This window comes from Mytilus edulis, chromosome 5 (genome assembly GCF_963676685.1).
Source record: "Mytilus edulis chromosome 5, xbMytEdul2.2, whole genome shotgun sequence".
Lineage (NCBI taxonomy): Eukaryota > Metazoa > Mollusca > Bivalvia > Mytilida > Mytilidae > Mytilus > Mytilus edulis.
The window spans coordinates 88,582,773-88,606,443 of NC_092348.1; the positions used below are offsets into that span (position 1 = coordinate 88,582,773).

Sequence of the window (23,671 nt, forward strand, 5' to 3'; positions counted from 1 at the left end):
AATGTTCAATGTTCATCAAGTTTCCAAGTTAGAGGATGTAAGATGCTGCATCACCATACTGAATATTATTAGTGACACAGTGTGCTAGTGACCTAATACGGTATATATGGGGTCAGTAAATTCCATATGGGGTGCCAGCCCTCTAAATGCTTATTTGTCCTTCTGTCTGGTGGTGGTTCCAAGTTGGTTGTGGGTATCTGCCATCTCTTCATATCACAATTATACGTTAACTTGGTGCAGGTATTAGTTTGTGGTGCGTTGGTTAAGTATTTGGTAAACGTGATTGCAGTTTTGTCTGATAGAGTACTAATCTCCTGCTTTCGAATACCATGACTTATAATAGTGTGGTTTTGGTCTTTCACGCTGTCAGACCTTTTGTGTAGACACCTGTTTCTTGTTGAAGACTAAACATGCGCTCTTGGTTCATTTATGATTTTTTGTCGTTTGGTTGCTGTCAAATTGAAACAGATCCCACATCTCCTATAGTATGTGTTCCGTTTGATTAAAAAAGGTAATTATAAAGAGATAGATTATTTAAATTCCAACGATCACAAATCTAATCTAAATCCGATTTCAATTATTTCGTAAAATACGTTTTTTGACAGACATTACCTTTATCTGATTATCATAATATTCCCAGTTTAAGGAAAAGAAAAGACATTTTTTCTATATATTTTTTTACAAAGTTGCTAATTGTTTAATTATGTCGTAATTTGCTAGGTCAGTGTCGGATTCCGGGCGACATAGCGTACACTTTCCTTTTAATTTTTAGCGTTATTAATATCGTAATTTTTGTATCCTTGCTATCCTTGCTAAATCTTCTACTGTATATCACAGCTAGTGAATAAGTCTAAATGTCCGTACAGTGTATAGTAAGATCTTTTTTCCACACATGGACATTTCATTAGTATAGAAAGTTCGCTATAGTGTTCCATCATGGTCTTAGTGCAGTTTCGAGAGCTTATAGTGCACCGAGGCGGCCTAGGTTATTTTTAGACGCACCGTAAAGTCCTAGTCACACCATTGCAACAACGTCCTGTTTTGATAAATTTGTTAAAATGCTGGGACCATGATACTAATAGTATAATATTTCCCTTTTAAATAATAATTGTTATGAATGATAATATTTTACATGTATGCTGTCTAATTTTTTAAATAGTTATTTGGTTAATATGGTGTCTCGTAAGTCATTTTTGGACAGGATATTTTTGTTTTATAGTGTATGTATATTCTGCACGAATAATTTTTATCGCTATCATTATAAAAAACTAGACCATGTGAACCGTATGAGATCGCACACAAGACAGCTGATTGGATAAATGGGATGAATTGTTACGCCTACATAAAACTGATATCCAATCGAATGCCAGCAGACACCTGTCAGTAAAAACAAATTGTAAGCGTGGATGGTTAGAGATTTATTTGTGTATTCGATATTTGAAAAATAAGTTAGATAGTCACTATTCGTTTTCCCTTTTTTCAGCCGGATTTCAATAACTGTTTTTACACTTTCTTAATTAACAGAAAGGTATTTAAATAGAAGCGCACCACATGTAACAGAGATTTACAAGCATTTAATATAGCGACTTGTGTTTTCCGGAACGTCCTATTTTCAATTATTCACAGACTTTTGCAATAATATTAAACCTTTATTTTTTACCTTCAAAAACTGCTCAAACTTTTATTCTCAGACTAGACAGCATGAAAGACATAAACACTTTTATAAGTCAGTGTACACACGGTGTTTTCCAAACTTGGTAATTTCTTCGCCCAGGGATATGAATTTGACATTAAAAGTCCCTCAAAGCTTTACAATACCCGGTCGTGTCATTTCCGTATATTGTAGATGGAACGAGTGATATACATACACCAGACATACATGTTCCCTTACAGGTAAATTTTACCTTTTTGGAGGACTCCTAAGTGGGGATGCGTTGCATGTGTGCTAATCTAAAAAAAATCCAATCTTTTATTTTTCTAAACTGCGTTACATGCAAATGCGAAATAATTAGTGTTGTTTGTTCAGTCCAATTTATTTATAAATATTAATTTATTCTTTTGAATAAAAAAAAACTACGCATGTAAACTTCAATGAATACAATAGTATTTAATACTAGTAGCCTAAATGTAAAACAATGCAGCAAGATTTGAGGTTGAAGCGGCTCGATCAAAACGTGAATAGATGAGAAATTGTCATCATTCTTCTAATTAATTACAAAGTATTTTGTGAGAACAAATACTTATATTTTAGTGATGGTGATTCATTGTTGTTTGCCTCAGTCACCTCCAGTGGCAAATATTTCATTCGTGTTCATAACGAGAACACAAGTTTTAAATATAATAGGAAGCACTTCAAATAGTCGTTCGACAATAAGATTAAAAGTAAACTTGAAATACGGTAACCACTGAATAATGAGAGAAGATTTAATAAGGAGAAATTTAGCCTTGCAACAGCTCGCTACAGTGGGACCACTAACATCATTGAGGAAGAGTTTTCAATTTGCAGAGAGCGATGGTCCTCTCAATCTACTCTGATGTCGGCCATCTCTATTCATACGTGTAGATACCAACATCACATAACGGTATCTAATTTAGATAAGATCATGACTTTAAAATCGCATTAGTAACGGTGATAATTCTGTTAAACTGTATTGTTTATTATGCTCGAGTTTTTGGTATGACCATGGAAGTATTATATTGACGTCAATATAATACTTCCATGGTATGACTATGCGACCTCTCTCCTGGTTGGTCTCGTGAGAATAAGTTCACCTCAACAGCGAGAGTCCGAATCCCAAACGGGTCTAACAAAGAGTTTTTTTCTTTCTTTCGAACTGTTAGCTTGTGAACTTACACGTTAAAAATCCATCTCAGTGTGTCGGTCTAGTACAAAGCAGGCCTAATTTTCATATTATATTTCCATATTATAGTTTTGGCCTGAATCTACTGATTTATATCACACCTGCTATAATTTTCAACGATCGAAATAAAAAAAAATGGTACGTGAAATATTTCTACGGAACACTTGCATTTTTGTCTAAAAAAAATCACTGCTCCCGTATTATTTAGTCTTGTTGCGGTTTAGGCTTTTTATTCTGTATAGGTTTCTTTCTATAACAAAAATCTGTGTGTTGACTCTTAATGTTTTGATTGATATGTGTCGTTGGGTTGATGTCGTATTAATGTATACCTTTAAAATTGTTTTCAAAACCAAATGATTGATTGGGTATAGAAATATTCACATCTCCCGTTCGACAGTATATCTTTGCTAAAATTGGGTGCGGACGTTTGGTTGTTCGGTTGTATAAATAAGCAGCCGCATTTGGTCGAAAAAAAAATAGTCTATGCATGGTGTAGTGAGAGTTTCGCGCTATCTATACGTTAAAAAAAATTGAATAAATCGTTGAAGGGATATACGAACTTTGATTGAAATTTCTAAAAAACGAAAAAGGTCACCTGAATCTCCAAGTAAGCCAGTCGCATGGTTGTCAACTTGAATTTAACACTTTAGAAGAAACGAAACGGCCAAAATAAGTTTAGTCTTATTATAAATTGTTGCCAACTTTTTCGTCCGTTTTTGCTTTTATGACAACTTTACCAGATATATATAAATGTATATAAAGATTTGACAGTAATTGTTTCACCAAAACGAGCTCAACTACATGTCGTTGTTTTACGCTTCAACATAAATGCATATGTATGTATACAATGGAGACTGTTTTCTGTTCTACTGCCCTGGTCCTAGATTGGCTGTATACAATCTAACCCCTGACATGGACTACTTTATTAAATGTTTACAAACAAATAAATGCAAAGAGAAAGATTCGGAAAGAAATTCTAAAATTTACGCTAAAAAATAAAATACACAAAAATGGAAACAGTTTTAGACAATTATCATTTGAGAACTATATATAATTAGCATGCATCACTAAATGAAACTGATAAATTGATTGCTCCCTTAATGTCCAGTGGCAAATATATCACGCATATTCATGACGAGATGCGAAATGGATCGACCTGAAGCAAATGATTGATACATCACCAAGACAGTGAGTTCGCTGAGGTAAAACGTATGTCGTACTAGAATGCTGTATGGATTTTGCTCATTGTTAAAGGCCGTACAGTGACCTTTGAACGACTTTGACCCCCCCCCCCCCTTGCAGAGCTATAGAAAAACAGTACATTAAGGGGTGTTACACAGACTCTTTTTCGATGATACACAGACTCTTCTTAATTGTTACACGGACACTTTTTATGAATAGAATCACTCGTGCATGATCAGTGAGTTCATGGGCACTTTAATTTTCAATTAGATTTGAACTTTTTGGTTCACCGACTTATTTCCTGTCTTTTTATTGGATAAAATATTTACGTTAGCATCAATATCTATTTTCCGAAACATTTCCAGTAAAATACTATTCATATTAGTACACCAAGGGATTAGACATTTAACTTCAAGGGAGGGGGGAGGGTATGGTATAATAAATCAAATTGTCATCACTGTTGGGTTTTTCGTCTGAATATTTTACATTAACTGTGTCAGATGCCTCATTACAGGCTGAACCTTTTATAGGGTGCTCATTATAAAGTTTTAGTTTTTGGTCATTGTTGAAGGGTGTGCAGTGACCTATTATATAGTGACTAACAAGTAAATCACTTGGTCTACATGGTTTAAATGGTTGATAGTCGTCTCACCATATCTCCTTAGGCCAAAATAAAAATTGTTTGTTTCCCCTCCCCACACCCAGGTAAAAAATAAGCCCCCCTGGGATGGGAAACAGACATTCTTTTAAATGTGGACTTATTCATGATCTTTTTATTGAAATTCTGAAATAAGAAGATTTTACTAGTCTATAAGTATCACATAAACTTTACATTATCAATAATCCATTAAAATGAAGTCCAGTCAAAATAACCATGCCAGACAGATATAGGACAGATAATTTCATGAATTTCATGAATTTTTGAATTTCACAGTTCTTCCATACCCCAAATTTATGGTTAAACGTTTATAGTAACCATAGAAACAGAGAAAAAGACTAAATATAAAAACCATGAAAATGGTGTCATTGTCAGATGAAATAAGCCATTCAAAAATGTCAAACATGTACAACTTACATTTATTCCATAATTATGCCAAAAGTAGTGATCCTATACATGTACAATTTAGCTTATAGCTTATGAGAAACATTGATGACCTTCGGCTATTGTCTGCTCTGAAGTTGGGTTGTTGTCTTTTTTGGCACATTCCCCATTTCCAGTGTCAATTTTATTAGCATGATTAGGAAGTATAAACTGAGAAACAAACCTAACCATGTTAACATTGTATCAAACTGAAATAACCTTAATCACTTAAATTATCCATGAAGGTCAAGGTCAGGTCAACCCAACCTGATAGACAAGTAGATCTTTCAAGATACTCACATACAATAAAATGTATCCAATTACATATATAAAATATACAGTATAAAAGAGCATTTCATTGATTAAGTAACAGTATATTTTACATGCAGTCATTGAACCATGAAAATGGGGTCAGGTGCAATGTACATATAATGGCAAACTGAAACATCATAACATATTAATTACCTACTAGCATCTGAATACAAGACAAGAAACATCCAGCTCTTTTAGCTTTTAAAATGTAAAGCTCTATAAAATAGCTTACATCATCACCCCAAGACTGTAATACAAATTTCTTGTATACAACCAACTTTCATGACTTTTGTGTAAGGCGAGACAAAATAAAATGATACTTTGAAGTACATGTATTGTTTAATATGTTTGACTACTATTATAAAATGCCAGTTTCAGAATGAACAGTAATTTAGAAGATTATTAAAATACATGTAGATACATTCAGACTATTATAACTATACAGCAAGCTGTCATTCGACTCTAACCAACAACCATGCCAGGGCTGTAAACTAAAGCTTGTCTAGGTTGGTAAAAACTTCCATCATCATGCATATATATGACACTAACCAATAGTGATGGACCGTGACAGACCCTCATGGAAAGTAAAGGAGGTTTAACACTCCCTGGTGGTACATGTAGCCAACAATACCAATGGCAGCATAGAAACTCTTATTATATCCAAATTCTTATTTCAAATGAATAATTATCCAAGGTGAATCAGATGATGTATGATCATGATGCTGCACGTTTAGTATTGACAATGATTGATATTCACTGCAACTAGAAATTTCCATTATTCCAATTTTCTATTCTTAATGATATAACTATCCAAGATAATCATGGAATTAAGATATGATGCACTACTAATATTCCTAGAAAACTTTAAATTCTCTTTATTTCAAATTGTTAATATTACTTATTTCAAATATATATATATATATATATATCAAAGGTATGCTCTGTCACCAAGTAATGTAGTACATTGTATTTCCTACATTTTTTCTATGAATTGTAAGTTTGCTATTTGTTCAATTCACAATTCTCTTTTTGTCCAATCAGATCATCCCATCAACTGTACATCATGACATAATGCTGTTAGCTCTATCAACGCTATTTCCAAACCAATAAGTAACACAAAATTATGAATGAATCCATCATTTCACAATTTATAGCTACAGGTACAAATGAGGTACCATATGAGAGTAACTTAGTGACACTATATATTTCCTATATATACATTGATATACATGATATATGCCGCTTCATAATCTGGCTGGGAATCATGCTCAAACCAATGTGATATCTTATCTACAAAAAAAAACATACATTAAGAATTAAGTATTTATTATATATAAACTTGTATAATTTATCTACAAGAAAAACTAGCAATCATAATTTGCTTGACAACAAAGTTTAATGATGTAAAGAAATGAATTTATGACTTATACAATTTAATTGATAAGTCCCTTATGAGAAGAAGAATAAAACCCTTTTTTGAGGTTCTATTTCTAAAACAAAATGTTCTCTCTTTCTACATCAATGTTTTCTTATGTGTATACTTCATTGAAGGGTTACTGTCTAATAGAGGCTATAGCATTGTATAGCACTATACTTGTTGTGATCAATTTATAATACTTTTTTATTTTAAAATAGAATTTGTTGAATATTACTACCAACGTGACATGGTGACAAAGCAAATAGTATTAAGATTCTTCTTCTTCTTTATAATCCATCAACATACTGATGATAACGTGTCCGGCACTTATTTACAGTAACTATGCCGCGCATGCGTGGGATCTAATTTTTATTTAGTCATGACAGTCATGACAGTGAATAATAATTAATATACAAAAGATAAAAATAAAAATTTCAACATAATTTCTTTTTCTTGTTATAACATATATTTAAGTTCTACAAAATTTAGAGCATAACAAATCATTTATAACAAAATAATGAATCATACCCGGTAAAATCTTAAATTTCTTATCACAAAAGATGAAAAGTGTTAAAAATTGTTGTTAAGGACGCAATGTCGTCTCATCATTTGGAATCAGGCATGTCAGGGCACAATATCAATATACTCTTTTTTTTGCCCCGGGCAATTTTGAGGTTATTGCATATATATAAACCCAAGCCTTGAACATGTTGAAGGTATTCATAACACATATGTGACAAATTATAATTATTGTACATCACCCACCAGTGGCTATATAAATAGGTATATCATCGTCGTAACTAGTCTGAGATTACTCTGACGTCCAAACGGCTGTTTTGCCAGACAAGCTTGTCTCGGACTACATCGTAACATGTGAAGATTGGTTGGTTATTGGTTAATAAAAAAAAGTGACAAATATTTCATGCAAATTTAGGACGTGACAGTTATCAATACATTAACATACAATATATAGGATTACTCGATCAGGGGTTTAGGTCTTGTAACTGTTGTATAGGCCATCCCGCACAACCATACCATTGTGAATACCCCACATGTCAATGCATGTTAGGCAATAAACAGGGGTGGATCCTGCCATTTTTAAAAGGAGGTTTAAACCATACTAGTTTATATGTAACTTTTTAAATCATGCATTGATCTTCCAAAAAACATGAAAAAAGGGGGGGGGTCCAATCACAGGAACAATTTTTTAACAAGCCCAAATTCTTACTTTGCCTTTGAACAGGCTACTATCCAAGAGTGTGGAGTATTGGAACGTCGATTCATACCTGTATGCACAAATTTAACAAATGTGAACATTTTTCCTTCAAATTCTTGGGTGATGATCCATGATCAATGATTATTCTGATAGACATGTATTAAAATATTCATTTCTACTCACCAATTGTAATTTCCAGCTCAGCTTATATTGTACAATAGTTTCCTTCTACCATGTCAACGATTTTATGTAAAATAAGTTAGCTATTAGAAGCGCTGACACTGCCGACACACATGCGACATGAATGCAACAAAAATAAAGAGGGTACGGTAACGTTAAATCGTTTACGGGCGAAGAATTATTTTCCGTTTTTAATTTAACTTGTCAGATTTGATTAATTATCGTCGAAAAATGTCCCTAATGGATAGTCATTCAAATTAAACCAGCTTTGTTATGCTGTATGCATGTAATATATATGTAACCTGGTCTTTAAATGTACTTTAAGTACAGTGTCTGACGTATTTATAAACATTTTCTTGATTATTTATCCTATTTCAAATATAAATTTGAATGAATTTATAAGCCTTTTTCTGCTATAATATTCAAACTTTATTTTTTAAAGAAGGCTTCTGGTATGTAGTTTTTTTTACAAAAGGCTCTCGAATTATAGACACATTAAAAAATAAAGATGGAAAGTCAAACGCATGAGTCTGGCAAAAATAAAGTTAACGGACAATGTCATGACAATAAACAGAAAACGATAAAAGACAGAGTTATATCTATATATTTTTTTCCCTGCCTCAAATTTACTCAAATGCAATTTATATAGGTAACATAAAAGATAAATGATAATGCATTCATTTACAATATTTAAAAATAGTTACATCTTAAATTTAATTTAACATATTAAGATCACGTTTTCAAGTGTTCACGGCCGACATCCGTTATTATTAAATAAGGGTGTAAAAATGAATGACAAATTCTTCACCACGTACGGCAGTCTGTAATTGCATATAAAACGTATTGCAATCACTTGTAAACCATTAAATACAAAGGTTCAGGTGCTTATATTCAATAATCAAATATTATTTCGGCAATCTGTTGATTTTTTTAGTCAATTCGCGGCGATTTGTGCAGCAGTATGACTTTGAGCTACTTTTTTTATTTATATAATTATAAAACAGTGTTAAATAATTAAATAGGAAGAAGTTAGAATTAAAATTGAATATTTGTTTTATTTAAATAACATGATTAAGGGGACGTGGTAGACTTTCAGTTAAAAAAATCGTCTTCTTTCACAGTTTTATTTCATTCTTGAAAGGGGAGCAACCCCTGATAAATAATGGGAAAGTTTCACTCGTTTTGTGTCCAAATTATTAAAATCTGAACACGACTGGACACGGTCTGACAACATCTTGACGTCAGTTTGTATCCATGGTCTGTTTTGGTCTGACACGGTCTTAACGGATCTAAACAGCTCGCTAGAAGATACAGTCTTAAATATCTTGACATGCCTTAACGGGACTAATTTACCTAATGAGACTATCGATCCGAATGGAGACTGAACGATCTGACAAATCTTGACGTTTTCCTCTAGCGGTAAATCCAGTCAATTAAGATACGATCAGACCAAAATGACCGTTTCAGACTGAAATCGTGCTACTAGTGAGTATTTTGTGTGTTTATCAAGTTCCTTTACATTTTTAGGTCAAATGCTGAAAACTTATAATTAATTGATGGTTTGCATCAACCTCACATTTGTATTGAATTGTCAAACTGGCAACCTAATATTTTAATTATTTTTTCATGTCAAATGTAGAAAGCTTTGCATGATAGGGAATTATTTAATGATTTTCCACACTCCCCAATTTGTTAATTGGGGGTAGACAGCAGCTGCACACAACAGCATGTTTGTCCGCACCTGGGCAGTGATGTATGAACACATTTTGTATCTGTCAGACACCAACTCCCTGTTTGCCTATACTTTGACTTCTTTCAATATGTTAAATGATCTTGTAATAGTTTTGTCTAAATTTCATTCAGCTGGGTAGTGATGTATGAAAACATTTTGTATCTGTAAGACACACACCAACTCCCTGTTTGCCTATACTTTGACTTCTTTCAATATGTTGAATGATCTTGTAATAGTTTTGTATAAATTTCATCCAGTACTACAGACCACAATGACTTTATATTTATTCAGCAACTGGATAGTGATGTCAGAATTGTAAAGTGTTCACACAAAACATATTTTTTAAATTCACATTTGATGATTTTTTTTTCAATATGTAGAATGAACTTAATTTTGTCTTCACCAATTTCTAAAGTACAACTGAACAATATTTCTTGAAATCTGGTCTGCAGCTTGACATGTAATTCCGTGTAAATACTTTTCAGACATGCCAGACACATACTTCCTGTTTCCTGATACTGAATTACAAGTTGTTGTATACTTAACACATGTAACATTGTCTTTTTTCATGCAATATATGTGTCTGGAACATATAGATATATTCTTGTCTCTTTACATTTGGTACATTCATGTTTGGTTGTTTATTTCTACTGGAAAGGAACCTACATTTTACAAGAAATTGGTCAAACTAAGAAAGATTCTTTACTAAATAATATTGATATTTCGATGAAGGCAACTTCATCAGCATTGTAAAAAGTAAAATTACAAAACTACCGAACTCCAAGGAAAATTCAAAACAGAAAGTCCCAAATGAAATGACAATATCAAAAGCTCAATCACATCAAATGAATAGATAGCAACTGTCATATTCCTGACTTGTTACAGGCATTTTCTAATGTAAAAAGTGGTGGATTTGAACCTGGTTGTATGGCTAGCTAAACCTCTCACTTGTATGACGAACAAGTGCAAGTGCAAACGAAAGTTGATACTCATTTGTGCTCCATTGTTATTTGTACTCATGTATGTGCTGCTTAATTAATTATATTATTTGTAAGCCTAAATATCCTGTTTTATGTAAACCTTCTAAAATATCATTGGCAACAAATGTATCATAAACATACATTAAATTCAAAGCTTTTGAGCACAAGTTACAAATTCTCTTGACTTATCACACAGACAAATACATAGTACACAAATGTTTAAAAAGAAGTGGTTTTGAACAGATATATCATGTAAAGGAGGGGTATTTGCCAAAAATACCAGTCAAGAGAATGTTAAATTTCGCGAGCCGTAAGGCGAGGGAAATTCATTCTCAAGACTGGTATTTTTTGCAAATACCCCTCAAGAACATGCTATATCTGTTTAATTACACCGAATGTTAATGTTCCAAAACGCATTGATGATCGTGACGTTACAAGCGTCCAGTTGGATAGAGTATTTTTTGGCAAATACGACGACAGAGAGGGTGAAAAAGGCATATCCTTTTTGCATATACCCCGGCGACATTAAAAAATGAACGATATTCATTTGATAACAGTAAATTGGTGAAAAATACACTGGCTATCAACCAATCAAAACCCAGGATTCTTACTTAAGATGTAATTACGTGAAAAAGTACAAGAATATGTGGTGGAGGCATGGTTTTTTTGTGTAATGTTTTTACTATGCTGAAATGTATAAACTCATTGAACTTTTATCTTCCTTCCAGTGTAGTTTAGATAGGTATTCAATATCTAATACACCAATATACAGGGATACACAATCCAAGCTATAGATTAAATTAATTGCTAACAGCAGTCACAATAAAATAATTTAAGTTGAAATTTTGTATTAAATGTATGATTAGTTGCTATTTCTTTAATTTCTATTTTGCAGTTGAACACTTTTCACGTTGAGTAATCGACATTCACATCATATTGATATAACCAACCATTTAGGTCTATTAATCATATTTTTCTGTGATATTACTTGGATCATTTTTTGTACTGTTAAGTTTTTTAATGCCAGCCATCAGATTGATGAGAAATAGAACTGTCTTAGACCAGTAAATCAAAAGAATTAATCCTATATTTAAACCAGGCTTCTACTTTTATTCGCATTATTTTCAATATAGTACTGACAACCTTCATTATTTCTCCGACTTGCTGAATTTTGAGTGAATTCATCAGGAAGAAGTAGTCAAATATATAATTTTCGAAACAGATAACTTGCAAATCACAAAATGAACAAAGTACATTTACAATAAATTATAATGTCAACATATATAGATATAGGAAGATGTGGTGTGAGTGCCAATGAGACAACTCTCCATCCAAATAACAAATTATAAAAGTAAACCATTATAGGTCAATGTACGGCCTTCAACATGCAGCCTTGGCTCACACCGAAAAACAAGCTATAAAAGGCCCCAACATTACTAGTGTAAAACCATTCAAACGGGAAAACCAACAGTCTAATCTATATAAAAAACGAGACACGAGATAAATATAGTATTTATTTGGGGAAATATAAATCATAATCTAATACTGTGATTCCGTTTTATCTTATGTTTGTCCTTGTTGGATTTTGAAACATCCTCAATGTCAAACATTGTACTAAATACACTTTTTATACCCCACGCAACGGGTTGCGGAGGGTATAATGTTTTTGACCCGTCCGTCAGTCTGTCCGTCAGTCCTGTTTCTTGTCATCGCAACTCCTCTCAAACCACACAACAGAATTTCAAGAAACCTTTTCAGATAATAAGGACATACTATGTAGTTGTGCATATCGACGGGAAATTGCGATTCAATTTTTTTTCTAGGAGTTACGCCCCTTTGAACTTATTTACTTTAATGTACTACTGCAACAGTTTGTCATCGCAACTCCTCTCAAACTGCACAACAGAATTTCACGAAATCTTTTTACATGAAAAGAACATATTATGTAGTTGTGCATATCGACAGGAAATTACGATTCAATTTTATTCCTAGGAGTTCCGCCCCTTTGAACTTATTTGCTTCAATGTACTACTGCAACAGTTTGTCATCGCAACTCCTCTGAAACTACATAACAGAATTTCATGAAACCTTTTCAGATAATAAGGACATACTATGTAGATGTGCATATCGACAGCAAATCACGATTCAATTTTTTTCCTAGGAGTTCCGCCCCTTTGAACTTATTTGCTTCAATGTACTACTGCAACAGTTTGTCATCGCAACTCCTCTGAAACTACATAACAGAATTTCATGAAACCTTTTCAGATAATAAGGACATACTATGTAGATGTGCATATCGACAGCAAATCACGCTTCAATTTTTTTTCTAGGAGTTATGCCCCTTTGAACTTATTTGCTTCAATGTACTTCTGCAACAGTTTGTCATCTCAACTCCTCTGAAAACACACAACAGAATTTCATGAAATTTTGTAGATAATAAGGACATACTATGTAGATGTGTATATTGACAGGAAATTATTATTCAGTATTTTTTCTTATACAATTTTTTTTTCTTATACTTATTTAATTACTCCAATTACAATGTGGGGACGTGGGGTATGTGAGCGTGCTCACTAATGTTCTTTAATTTCCATAATTATTAAGAGTACTGAAAATGCAAATAACACATTAAATTGTGCATGGAATATGTACACATTAATAGATTTCAAAATGCTGACTTGGATCTGAAACTTTTAAAGGAACACTAGCTGCCAAATTTATGTTCACTGATTTGACTCAAACTCTTATATTTGATTTATAACCATAGAAACATTATTTAAAATTATCTAAAATAAACAAATCACTAGATATGAGCTCGATGATATGTAGCTTCGTTTCGTTTGCATTGACATCATCTAGTCATCTCTAATGGTCATATAAGGGATATAAACATGAATAATGATATAAATAGAAAGCAAAATCGTGCAATTGGATTTTTTCTAGGTCTGCATAATTTCATATTAAAGTATAGGTTAAACATCGTTTTTACCTGTCTAATAATGATTTTTTTTGTGGATATGGTATGACACACATATTATTATTTACTTGTTTACAGGGTGAGATATCCCCCTCCCCCCTGAAAAAAATATCTCTTTTATAAAAGTGAAAAATTCTTGATAGAGTCATTTGCACTTTGTGAACAACAAAAATTAAGCAAAATAAGTAGAACTGACAAACGTCCTGGTTGGTCTTATTAGCTATAAGTCACTTGTAATCATCTGGTAGTCTTCTATAGCACAGAAATCATGACATTAATATAAACAATAAATCAGTATATGAATATTGTCGATAAAAATGTTATTCTAAACAGGATTTATAGTTTTTGATATAGTAAAATAATGGCTTTGTTGTCTTCTTGTCTGACTGTCCTCTTATAAGTGTGTGATTGTACTGTATAAATGTCACCAAGACCCTTGGGTATAGAGTGTATGGAAGACAGTTTGTTCTTTAATAATTAGATTTCTTGACGTTTGATTTGATTTCTTTTCTGACATTATTGTAATTTTGGTAGTTAAAATTGATTTAAGGTGAGAGAGAAATATTATGCAATACACAGTCTGAAGTTGCAGACATCTGAAATAAATGTCAGATGCAAATGCCTCATGAAATCACAAGTTGTGATCTGAATATTACATTGTTTTTTTTTTATATAATTACACCTTATGTAAGAATCCTGGATTTTGATTGGTTGATAGCTAATGTATTTTTCACCAATTTACTGTTTTCAAATGAATATCGTTCATTTTTAACGTCGCCGGGGTATTTGCTAAAAGGATATGCCTTTTTTTACCCTCTCTGCTGTGGTATTTGCCAAAAAATACTCTATCCGACTGGACGCTTGTAACGTCACGACCATCAATGCGTTTTTGAACATTAACATTCAGTGTAATTAATAAAGGCAACAGTAGTATACCGCTGTTCAAACTCATAAATCCATGGACAAAAAACGAAATCGGGGTAACAAACTAAAACTGACGGAAACGCTTAAATATAAGAGGAGAACAACGACACAACACTACAATGTAACTAACACACACAGAAACGGACCAAGCATCAGACAAAATCCCACGAAAATAACAAATATAACATAACGGCTCGCGAAATTTAACATTCTCTCGACTGGTATTTTTCGCAAATACCCCTCCTTAACATGATATATCTGTTTAGAATGTCACAGAGATTTGAAATTTGTTGCTTCTATTTAATATCCTGCCAAAATCATTGTATTTGTAAAGTCTTTAACAGAAGTTTAAAAATAAATTAAAGAATAGAGGAAATAACAACAATTTAAACTAGTGGAGAAATAATTCAAACACAAAGCATTGTGCTAATGTCCTTATTAGATACTCTCAGACAATTCAAGATTTAGCAACATGCCAACTAAAATCTGTTTGTGAATTTAGCTGCTGCAAATTAGCAAATGTTAAGGTACAACAGTGTCATGCATGCTGTTTAACAGGCATACTAACAAGCTTCTTTCTCTTCCGTGCTGTTTCACTTATCATTGGACCGGAAGAGAAGAGAGGAAGGTCCTCTGCATTTTTAAGATTCCTTACAACAACTCTGAGAGATCAATAGTTATTCTTGCACAATATCTGCCCCCCTATCCACCATACCCTAATTTTTGCAGTGGCAGAGGAGATGTATGTTCTATTTCCCAGTAGCATATTGATAATTGGTCGTAAGAAATGACAGTCAAATGGATTTTTTTTTGGGTTAGATTACAGATTTTTATTATTTAAAGTTTTGAATAAATTAAAAAAAAAGTGCAAGAAACTGAGTTTAGCAAAAGTTTCATAGACCTTTTCAGTCTTTATATTTTTTGGCATTTATTGTTTGTGTAAATATGCCCTCTTTACCTTTCATACAACACTTTATTATTTGTGTCATTTGAAATACAGTGTAAATGTCTTAAATTATCTAATGTAAATTGATAATATTTTCGTGGATGTATTTGTTAGTGTAATTACAATGCTGAAAGTTTTTATACAGTTTTGTTGTAATTTCCTATTATTATGTATAGAAATGATCATTCAATTGAGCCAGACTATTATGATTACTTATTTGGAAATCAATTGATGCATTATGCAAGGACCTATCGAAAATTGTCCAGTTTTATTAAATGCCTCCTTTCAATATTCTCATTTGTATTAACGTATTTAGGTTTGAAGATGGTCTTCCGTTGTATTTATAAATGGTAAAGAGTTGAAGTATGGTTCACATTTTGTATTCATGGCGTGACGGTAATGAAACGAAATTTGGTACAGCTTTCTGAACCTCTTGATTACAATGGTCTTAACAACTTTTTACCGGTAAAAGATAAATTCACAAAAATACTGAACTCAAGGAAAATTCAAAACTGTAGTCTCAAATGAAATGGCAAAATCAAAAGCTCAAACACATTTAACGAATAGACAACTATCGATTTAGCCTGCCAACTTTTTTATGCCCCATTTATGAGCATTATGTTTTATGATCTGTGCATCCGTTCGTCTGTTCGTTTGTTCGTCCGTTCGTTCGTCTGTCCCGCTTCAGGTTAAAGTTTTTGGTCGAGGTAGTTTTTGATGAAGTTGAAGTCCAATCAACTTGATACTTAGTACACATGTGCCTCATGATATTATCAATTTAACTTAAATGCCAAATTAGAGTGTTCACCCCAGAATCACGGTCCACCGCACATAGAAAATGATAATGCGGATGAGGCATCCATGTACTAGGGACACATTCTTGTTTTATGTTGAGCTCCTTACAAGACACATGCATGACATACTTAATTTGATGATTTTTCTTTGACCAAATGACCAAAGATATCAACTAGCATAATATAAAGGTTCTGATCATTTTTTTGCAAGTCAAACTATTGTATGTTATGTTTATACCGTCTGATTTGATTTATGACTTTGTATATGACCATTGCAAGTACAATGTATTTGCTATGGGAAATTGTTTTGCATCAGTGTTATTTTATTATGAAGTGACATTTCATGAAATGAGTAATTGCATTTGTTATGTAATAAAGTGACAGAATATTTCAGTGTGACCATAAATATAAAAATGAGCTGCAATAACTGGTAACTATTTCATAGATTTATAGGATTGGTATTTACATCAACAGAAAACGTGTTTGGTTCAAATAGTACTTAAAGAGCATTTGTTTTATAATGTTTGAAATTCATTAGCAAAAAATATTAAAAAGGTGCATAAACATTTGTATTTGAGTTTATATAACCTGATAAATTGACTAGATAATACTGTAGTTACTTTTGGTCTTGCGTAGTTGTCTTATAGGGAAAACGGTAGTATTACATTTTCCTAGCATTAGGTTGGCCTTTTGTGTACCCAAGACAGGTGAAGGAAGTCAACTTAGGAGCGCTGTGATTGGATGTTAGGGTACAATATATTATTTTATTTCTCTATGAATAACTGCAGTGTTTATATTTACAATATAAATTTTAAAACCTATCAATTTTTTAAATAGAATAATAAAGTCCTTACACCACACATAACTGTTTTATCCAGATTATTTTTATAAATGTTAGTATTGTCGCCTATGGCAGAATAAATAGTACCGTTTTCCCTATTGACATGATGCCCACATCTAAGTTTATATCCTGTTTCAAGGAAAATTTATATAGCTTTATACGGAATCGTTCCTGATAAATTCAGTAATAACTACATTTTACCATATAATATGATAGTAGTATGAATCTTTTCAAAGATACAGAAGGCAGTGTGGATTGTTTCAACGAAAACAAAGATTACAAACTGTATATATCCAAAATACAAGAATTCAATCAAAAGCCATAAGTTCACATAAATGTATAAATAAGGCATACGATGTTAAGATATGTGATTGATACAAATGAACTGTGTCTAAGGTGATAAGTTTTTAAAGTAAAGGCAACAGTAGTATACCGCTGTTCAAAACTCATAAATCCAGGGACAAAAAACAAAATCGGGGTAACAAACTAAAACCTAGGGAAACGCATTAAATATAAGAGGAGAACAACGACATAACACCGAAACGTAACACACACAGAAACGGACCAAGCATCAGACAAAACACCACGAGAATAACAAATATAACAAGAAAACCAAATACATGAATTTGGGATAGACAAGTACCGTGCCACGTCTGATCTCAATATCTTAAAGAACTTTTTCATGTATTTTGTTGTTAAGATGACTTCTAAAACAAGTGTTAACCTTGTATTTTGAATGTTTAAAAGACTGTTTTACTAAATAGGGTTAGATGCATAAAGTCTGTGTCACTTCATTTAAGTAATTCAGCTTATAGCTTCCCTAAAATTACATATGCTGAAGTACTGATTGATCTGGAGGTGAAAATACATTTAAACATAAAACACCTTTCAACATGGATATTAATTTTTAAGTGATGAAATGTTCTTAAATATAACTTGTTGTTTTTCTCGTTTTCACTGATTTATTAGTATGCTTAGAATTTCCCTGTAGCAATAAGTATTATTAACTATTTGTCCACCAATGTTTCTATTAGCAGAAGCCAAACTAGTTGAAACTACAAAACCAATAATACATGACCTTTGTCCCGGTTATTATTTTGTTTGCAAGTTCGCATTATGCTATTTACAGTATTTGTAAAACTAGACGTAGTCCTTCATCTCACTTTCGCAATCTAGTTTGATCAAATTTGTGTAGTCTGTCTATTGTCAATTTACATCAACATTCATACAGACAAAGCTATAAAATATGCATTCTGACATTATTTTGGAATGATTTTGATTGAAAGTACTGGATAACTGATTAGATTTGTATATTTCTTTATTCATAAATATTTATGATTTTTTTACAATTGCTATATAATATTTTATTTTTGTCAATATGAAATAAAAGCATCAATTCATATGTCAGTATTTTAGTGTGTTAATTTTTCTTGTTTATTCAATATCATGCAATGATTGCGTAAAAAGTTGTAGTTAGATTAATGTTTATACATTTGTTAAACATTCGAAAAAATGGAAACAAAACCCAGAAATAAATAGTCTAGAATACATATATATTGAGGCATACAAATATTCATTATCCTTTCAACACATACAGCATAAACGTCCTTAAATATGCTTTAACTGACCCTTTTCGTAAGCATGAATACCAATACCTATTTGGTAACAGAGATTCATTGACATTTTATGTTCATAATGTTGCCTGTTGATGGAAGAGAGAATGGACTGAGTAACATCTCAGTTTGATTTAATGGTTGGTTTTGTTGGTCGTTTTTATTATTTCATAAATATTCATGATTTATCTAGACGGTATTTAACTATCTTTCCGTCAAATTAATTGAAATGAAATACAGTGCCATGTTATTTAAAGAGATTTACATTACTATAGCAGTTGACCATTTAAGAAATTATGTTTATTTTTATATAATACCAGCAACTGTAAATTTTTGAGGACATAAACAATTATGTTTTCAAAACATGAAATATATTGGTAATCATGACATGTGGATTTCTTAATCGGCTTACATCTGTATATAATTTGTTGTCCATGCATTTTATTTTTGCAGAAATAAATCGTGATATATGTTGATATAAACCATTCATGCTAACAGCATTCTGTAAATGAATTTTATCTTGCTTTCTAGTGTAAGCATTTATAATAAAAGGAGCTGAACAAATCACATTTTGTTAATGTCTGAAACGATCTGCGACATGCGTGTAGAGACAGAATAGCTCACAATATAGCTAGATGAATGTGTCTCTTGAAGACTCCAATGTACTTATCTAAATATTGAATGTTATCCAGTTTCCCTGATTTGTGGTTTACTTGCATATAAAGAATCACTTCTTTAAATATGTTTACAATACATTCATGCTCGATTAAGATCATTAGTTTTATAACATGAAGAACTATATCTGTTAATAGTACTTGAAATAATATCTATGAAGCTTTATTAAACGACGGAGAATTATTTAAATTGCAATGCTTTAAAATATGTAAAAAGATATTCATAATTATATAATGATTACACCAAGCATTTTCAACATCAACCGTTATTGCAAATTGTGACACTTTGACTGAGTGAATTTGCATGGTGGGGGATGCATGCAAAGCAAAAGTTAAAAAATTTTAAATATAAAAAATACAGAACTCCAAGAAAAATTCTACATATAATAGAAAGTCCTTAATCAAATGACAAAATCAAAAGCTCAAACACCTAAACAAATGGAAACAGTAGCATGACAATTTTCGCCTTAAAGTTTGTACCGCACCAATTTGGAGAGTTTAAAAATATGATTATGTATAAGAAACCGTTTGTGCTGTATCAAAATTTACAAAAGACCATCGGAACTGCTTCCAAGATTATGCCAAGATAACATACTTAGCTCTTACCAACTTCTTTATAAACACAATTCAGGATATATTCATGTCAAAGCTTTGAATACTATTCTTCAACAGTGTGAATTAAAATAAGTCAAGAATATAAATATCAACTGATTACAGCTTCGAATTAAATAATAATATCATGTGACAGGGAAGCATCTTAAATCTCACCAATTAATAGTATCAACCTGATTTCTACAAACATTAACTCATAGCAATGATCACACATTAAACAATCAAAATAATCGGAATCATCATCATTCTTCTGTTAGTATGAATTATATTATTAATCGTGATGGATAAATTAGTTTGTTCCATTCGATGTACAAAGATAATTTCACCTGATCGGATTGAAGTTATATATAATTTTCATTCCTCTGCTCCTATTGCTCAATTGGACGTAAATTCTATGATAATTAGAGCTGTGTCGTAAAAAGGAATGAAACATTTATATGCCATGTTATCATTAACGTCAGCTTTGCCTTGGTTGTAAAGAAGTTGGAAGAACGCAACAAATGGGAGTACTAAATAGCTTTGTTTTAATCACTCCAGTGTTTAATGTCATTTCAAGTGTAGAGTAGTTATATTTGGTATATACAATCATGTGAATTTTTTCATTAGACAGGGTTAATCTGGACCTCACCTCATTTATTTGTTCTGTGATAAATGTCAAAGTTTTGTAATTACATTCCAATCTCAGATACTGTTAATTAGGCCAACTAGATCGAATGTGTAGAATGATTTTAGATGAAAATAACAATGTATGAATATTTATGTGTCTAGCACTTTTCTTGATATTAGTTCCTTATGAGCCATCAACTATGCAATTGTAAGCTATGTTTACAAAAATACTTGAAGAGCTAGCTATCCGACAAAAAAGTGACCTAAATTAATTATAGCCCAATCCATCAAGTCAAACTATCTAAGGTTTGCATGAGTATATGTCTCTATAGTCTATATTCAAATTTATCAACCAAAATAATAAATAGATAGAAATGTGAGTAATTTTAATCATGTCAATTGCAAAACACTTTCTTCTAGACTTTGGATACTCCGACTGTTGTCCGTTTATTTTAAATCTAGGAGTTTAAATGTCACTCTGGTATCTTTCAAATAACCTATGCACAATGGGTATATAAGTGTATTATTTTATTGAATAATTATTTCGAGAATGTTGGAAGTGTCAGTGAAATGTTTTAATAAACATAAACCCCGTTTCTTTTCACTGTCACTTTTGAATATTCTAAACTCTTAAAAGCAGTAGACAAACGTGTCTACAAGATAATCAAAATACGATACAAAAATGAATTCATTTAAACGCACACCATAGGGTCTTGACGTTCTTTTATAAAAAATGTACTGTAAACTGAATAATTAAACTCATTTGTCTTGACCATATCCTTACTGAGGGTTATTGTCTTTTACTGACCAGTAAGTGATTTCCAGGAATAACAATACTATACACTTCTAGTCATTAATTAAGTATTATTAAGTCTGATTAGGTGGAAGTTTGTTACGTTTATTTGCAGGAAACGGTCTTCTCTCATCTGTCTCTTTCAACCTATATCTTGCATGATTTACTAATATAATCTATGTAAAGAAGTGAAGTTATAAGTTCCTTGCTTGAAAACATTGTTTGTATTCTCGAAAACTGACAATTTACAAGTTATAATGACTGAAGATAAATATTTAGATACTTTGATGATGTATATGTAAGACTCAAATCTACGTCCGGTCTCTAATCGACGTCTGATCCTTAAATCGATGTCTTAATCTAACGTCACAATAAAATAGCATTCCAAATTGACATCCTGTATGCGCTTTAGTCAAGGCTCTTTTCATTGTTCTTAAATCGACGACCAATTTTGTTTTCTCTTATATAAACGACGTCCGTTTAATCGAATTTCGTGAAAATATGTAGTAGTTCAATGAAAATTGGTGTCACACCATACTCTAAAACATATAAATGAACTAATATTTAAAAGAAAAATACATACAAAAGACTAACAAAGGCAAGAGGCTCCTGGCAATGGACAGCCGCAAAAAACACCCATAGCTTTGGCATACTCTGATATGGAAGTCTGAACATCATTTTGAAGCATTTGAATAATGTTTATACCCTATTGGTGACATTCTGTCGTGTTTCAGATATTTCCAAAAAAAAAATTAAGACCACGAAAATCAATCTAAAAACATTAAAGACGACGAAACACGTATCTTGTGATTTAAGACAAACACATCGTACCAGTAAACCAATTGGCATTTTTTGGCAGGAATAACGTTTCCGTTAGGCGGACACACATGTTATTGAAGTCCAAACAATGTAAACATGATCCCGAACTCTATCAATTGTGATATGTAAACCCTCAAGCAATGCTGTTATCAATAAAATGATATTTTACAACGGGGAAACTGAAAGCGACATATGCCATTGATCCCGTCAGTTTTAATGTCAATATAAAATCCAGATATTAAACCAACATTCCTGTTATCTTTATTTTCAGGTTCACTTACATGTATGAGCAATTGCTGAAGTTAATGTTATTGAGCAACATAATGTCATGTCAATATATAAAATCGACATTTTATGGTCTTTGCAAGAGGTGTTTTTTTTTTCTTTGATAAGTTATGGTATGTTTTGATTACAACACTCTTGAGTTTCATGAAGACAAATCGAGCATTATGCAAATTTGATTACCGGGATTGTTCTAAAAAATCTAACATGAGCAACACGACGGGAGCCACTATTGTGTACTATTGTTTGTCTCCTTTATTTTTAGCCATGGCGTTGTAACTTTATTTTCGACTTATGAGTTTGAATATTCCTCTGGTATCTTTCGCCCCTCGTTTTGAACCTTTTCTATTAATTACATTATAACTATTAGCATCAGTTACTTCCAGAAGAAATGATTTCCTTTGTTAAAAAATACGTTGATAATTTAGATTAAAAAATAATCATAGCAAAATGGTAATGTGAACACATACTCTAATGCTCAAAGTAAATTCTTTAGTTTTCTATGTTGTGTCGTGTGTGCTGTTGTTTGTTTGTCTTTTTCATTTTTAGCCATGGCGTTGTCAGTTTGTTTTAGATTTATGATTTTGACTGTCCCTTTGGTATCTTTCGTCCCTCTTCTATATTATCTAAAAGAATGTTTCAAAAACGTTTTTATTCAAATGTCGGATTTCCATTAATAACTAGGAGACAAAATACTTGGAAATAAGTTATTTTCAAACAAGCTCTCTCCTTACAACAAATGTGTCTTGTCTTTGTCTCTGTCATCTTTAGTGGAGGTAACTAACTAAGTTAAACCTTTCAAAGTATCTACAATCAACCTTTTTGTTAT

The 23,671-nt window shown here is 32.0% G+C and overlaps 1 protein-coding gene and 1 long non-coding RNA gene across 2 annotated transcripts in view; one reads left to right on the forward strand and one right to left on the reverse strand.

Annotated features, from left to right (window-relative positions):
• LOC139524734 (ATP-dependent DNA helicase Q4-like) overlaps positions 1-23,671 on the forward strand; it is a 210,832-nt gene that overhangs the window by 83,662 nt on the left and 103,499 nt on the right. The gene's annotated exons all lie outside the window — the stretch shown is intronic.
• Positions 5,757-8,439, reverse strand: LOC139524753 (uncharacterized). The gene is made up of 2 exons (XR_011664853.1): positions 8,253-8,439; positions 5,757-6,726 (listed from the first exon to the last, which is right to left on the reverse strand). It is a non-coding gene; the product is annotated as an uncharacterized lncRNA (long non-coding RNA).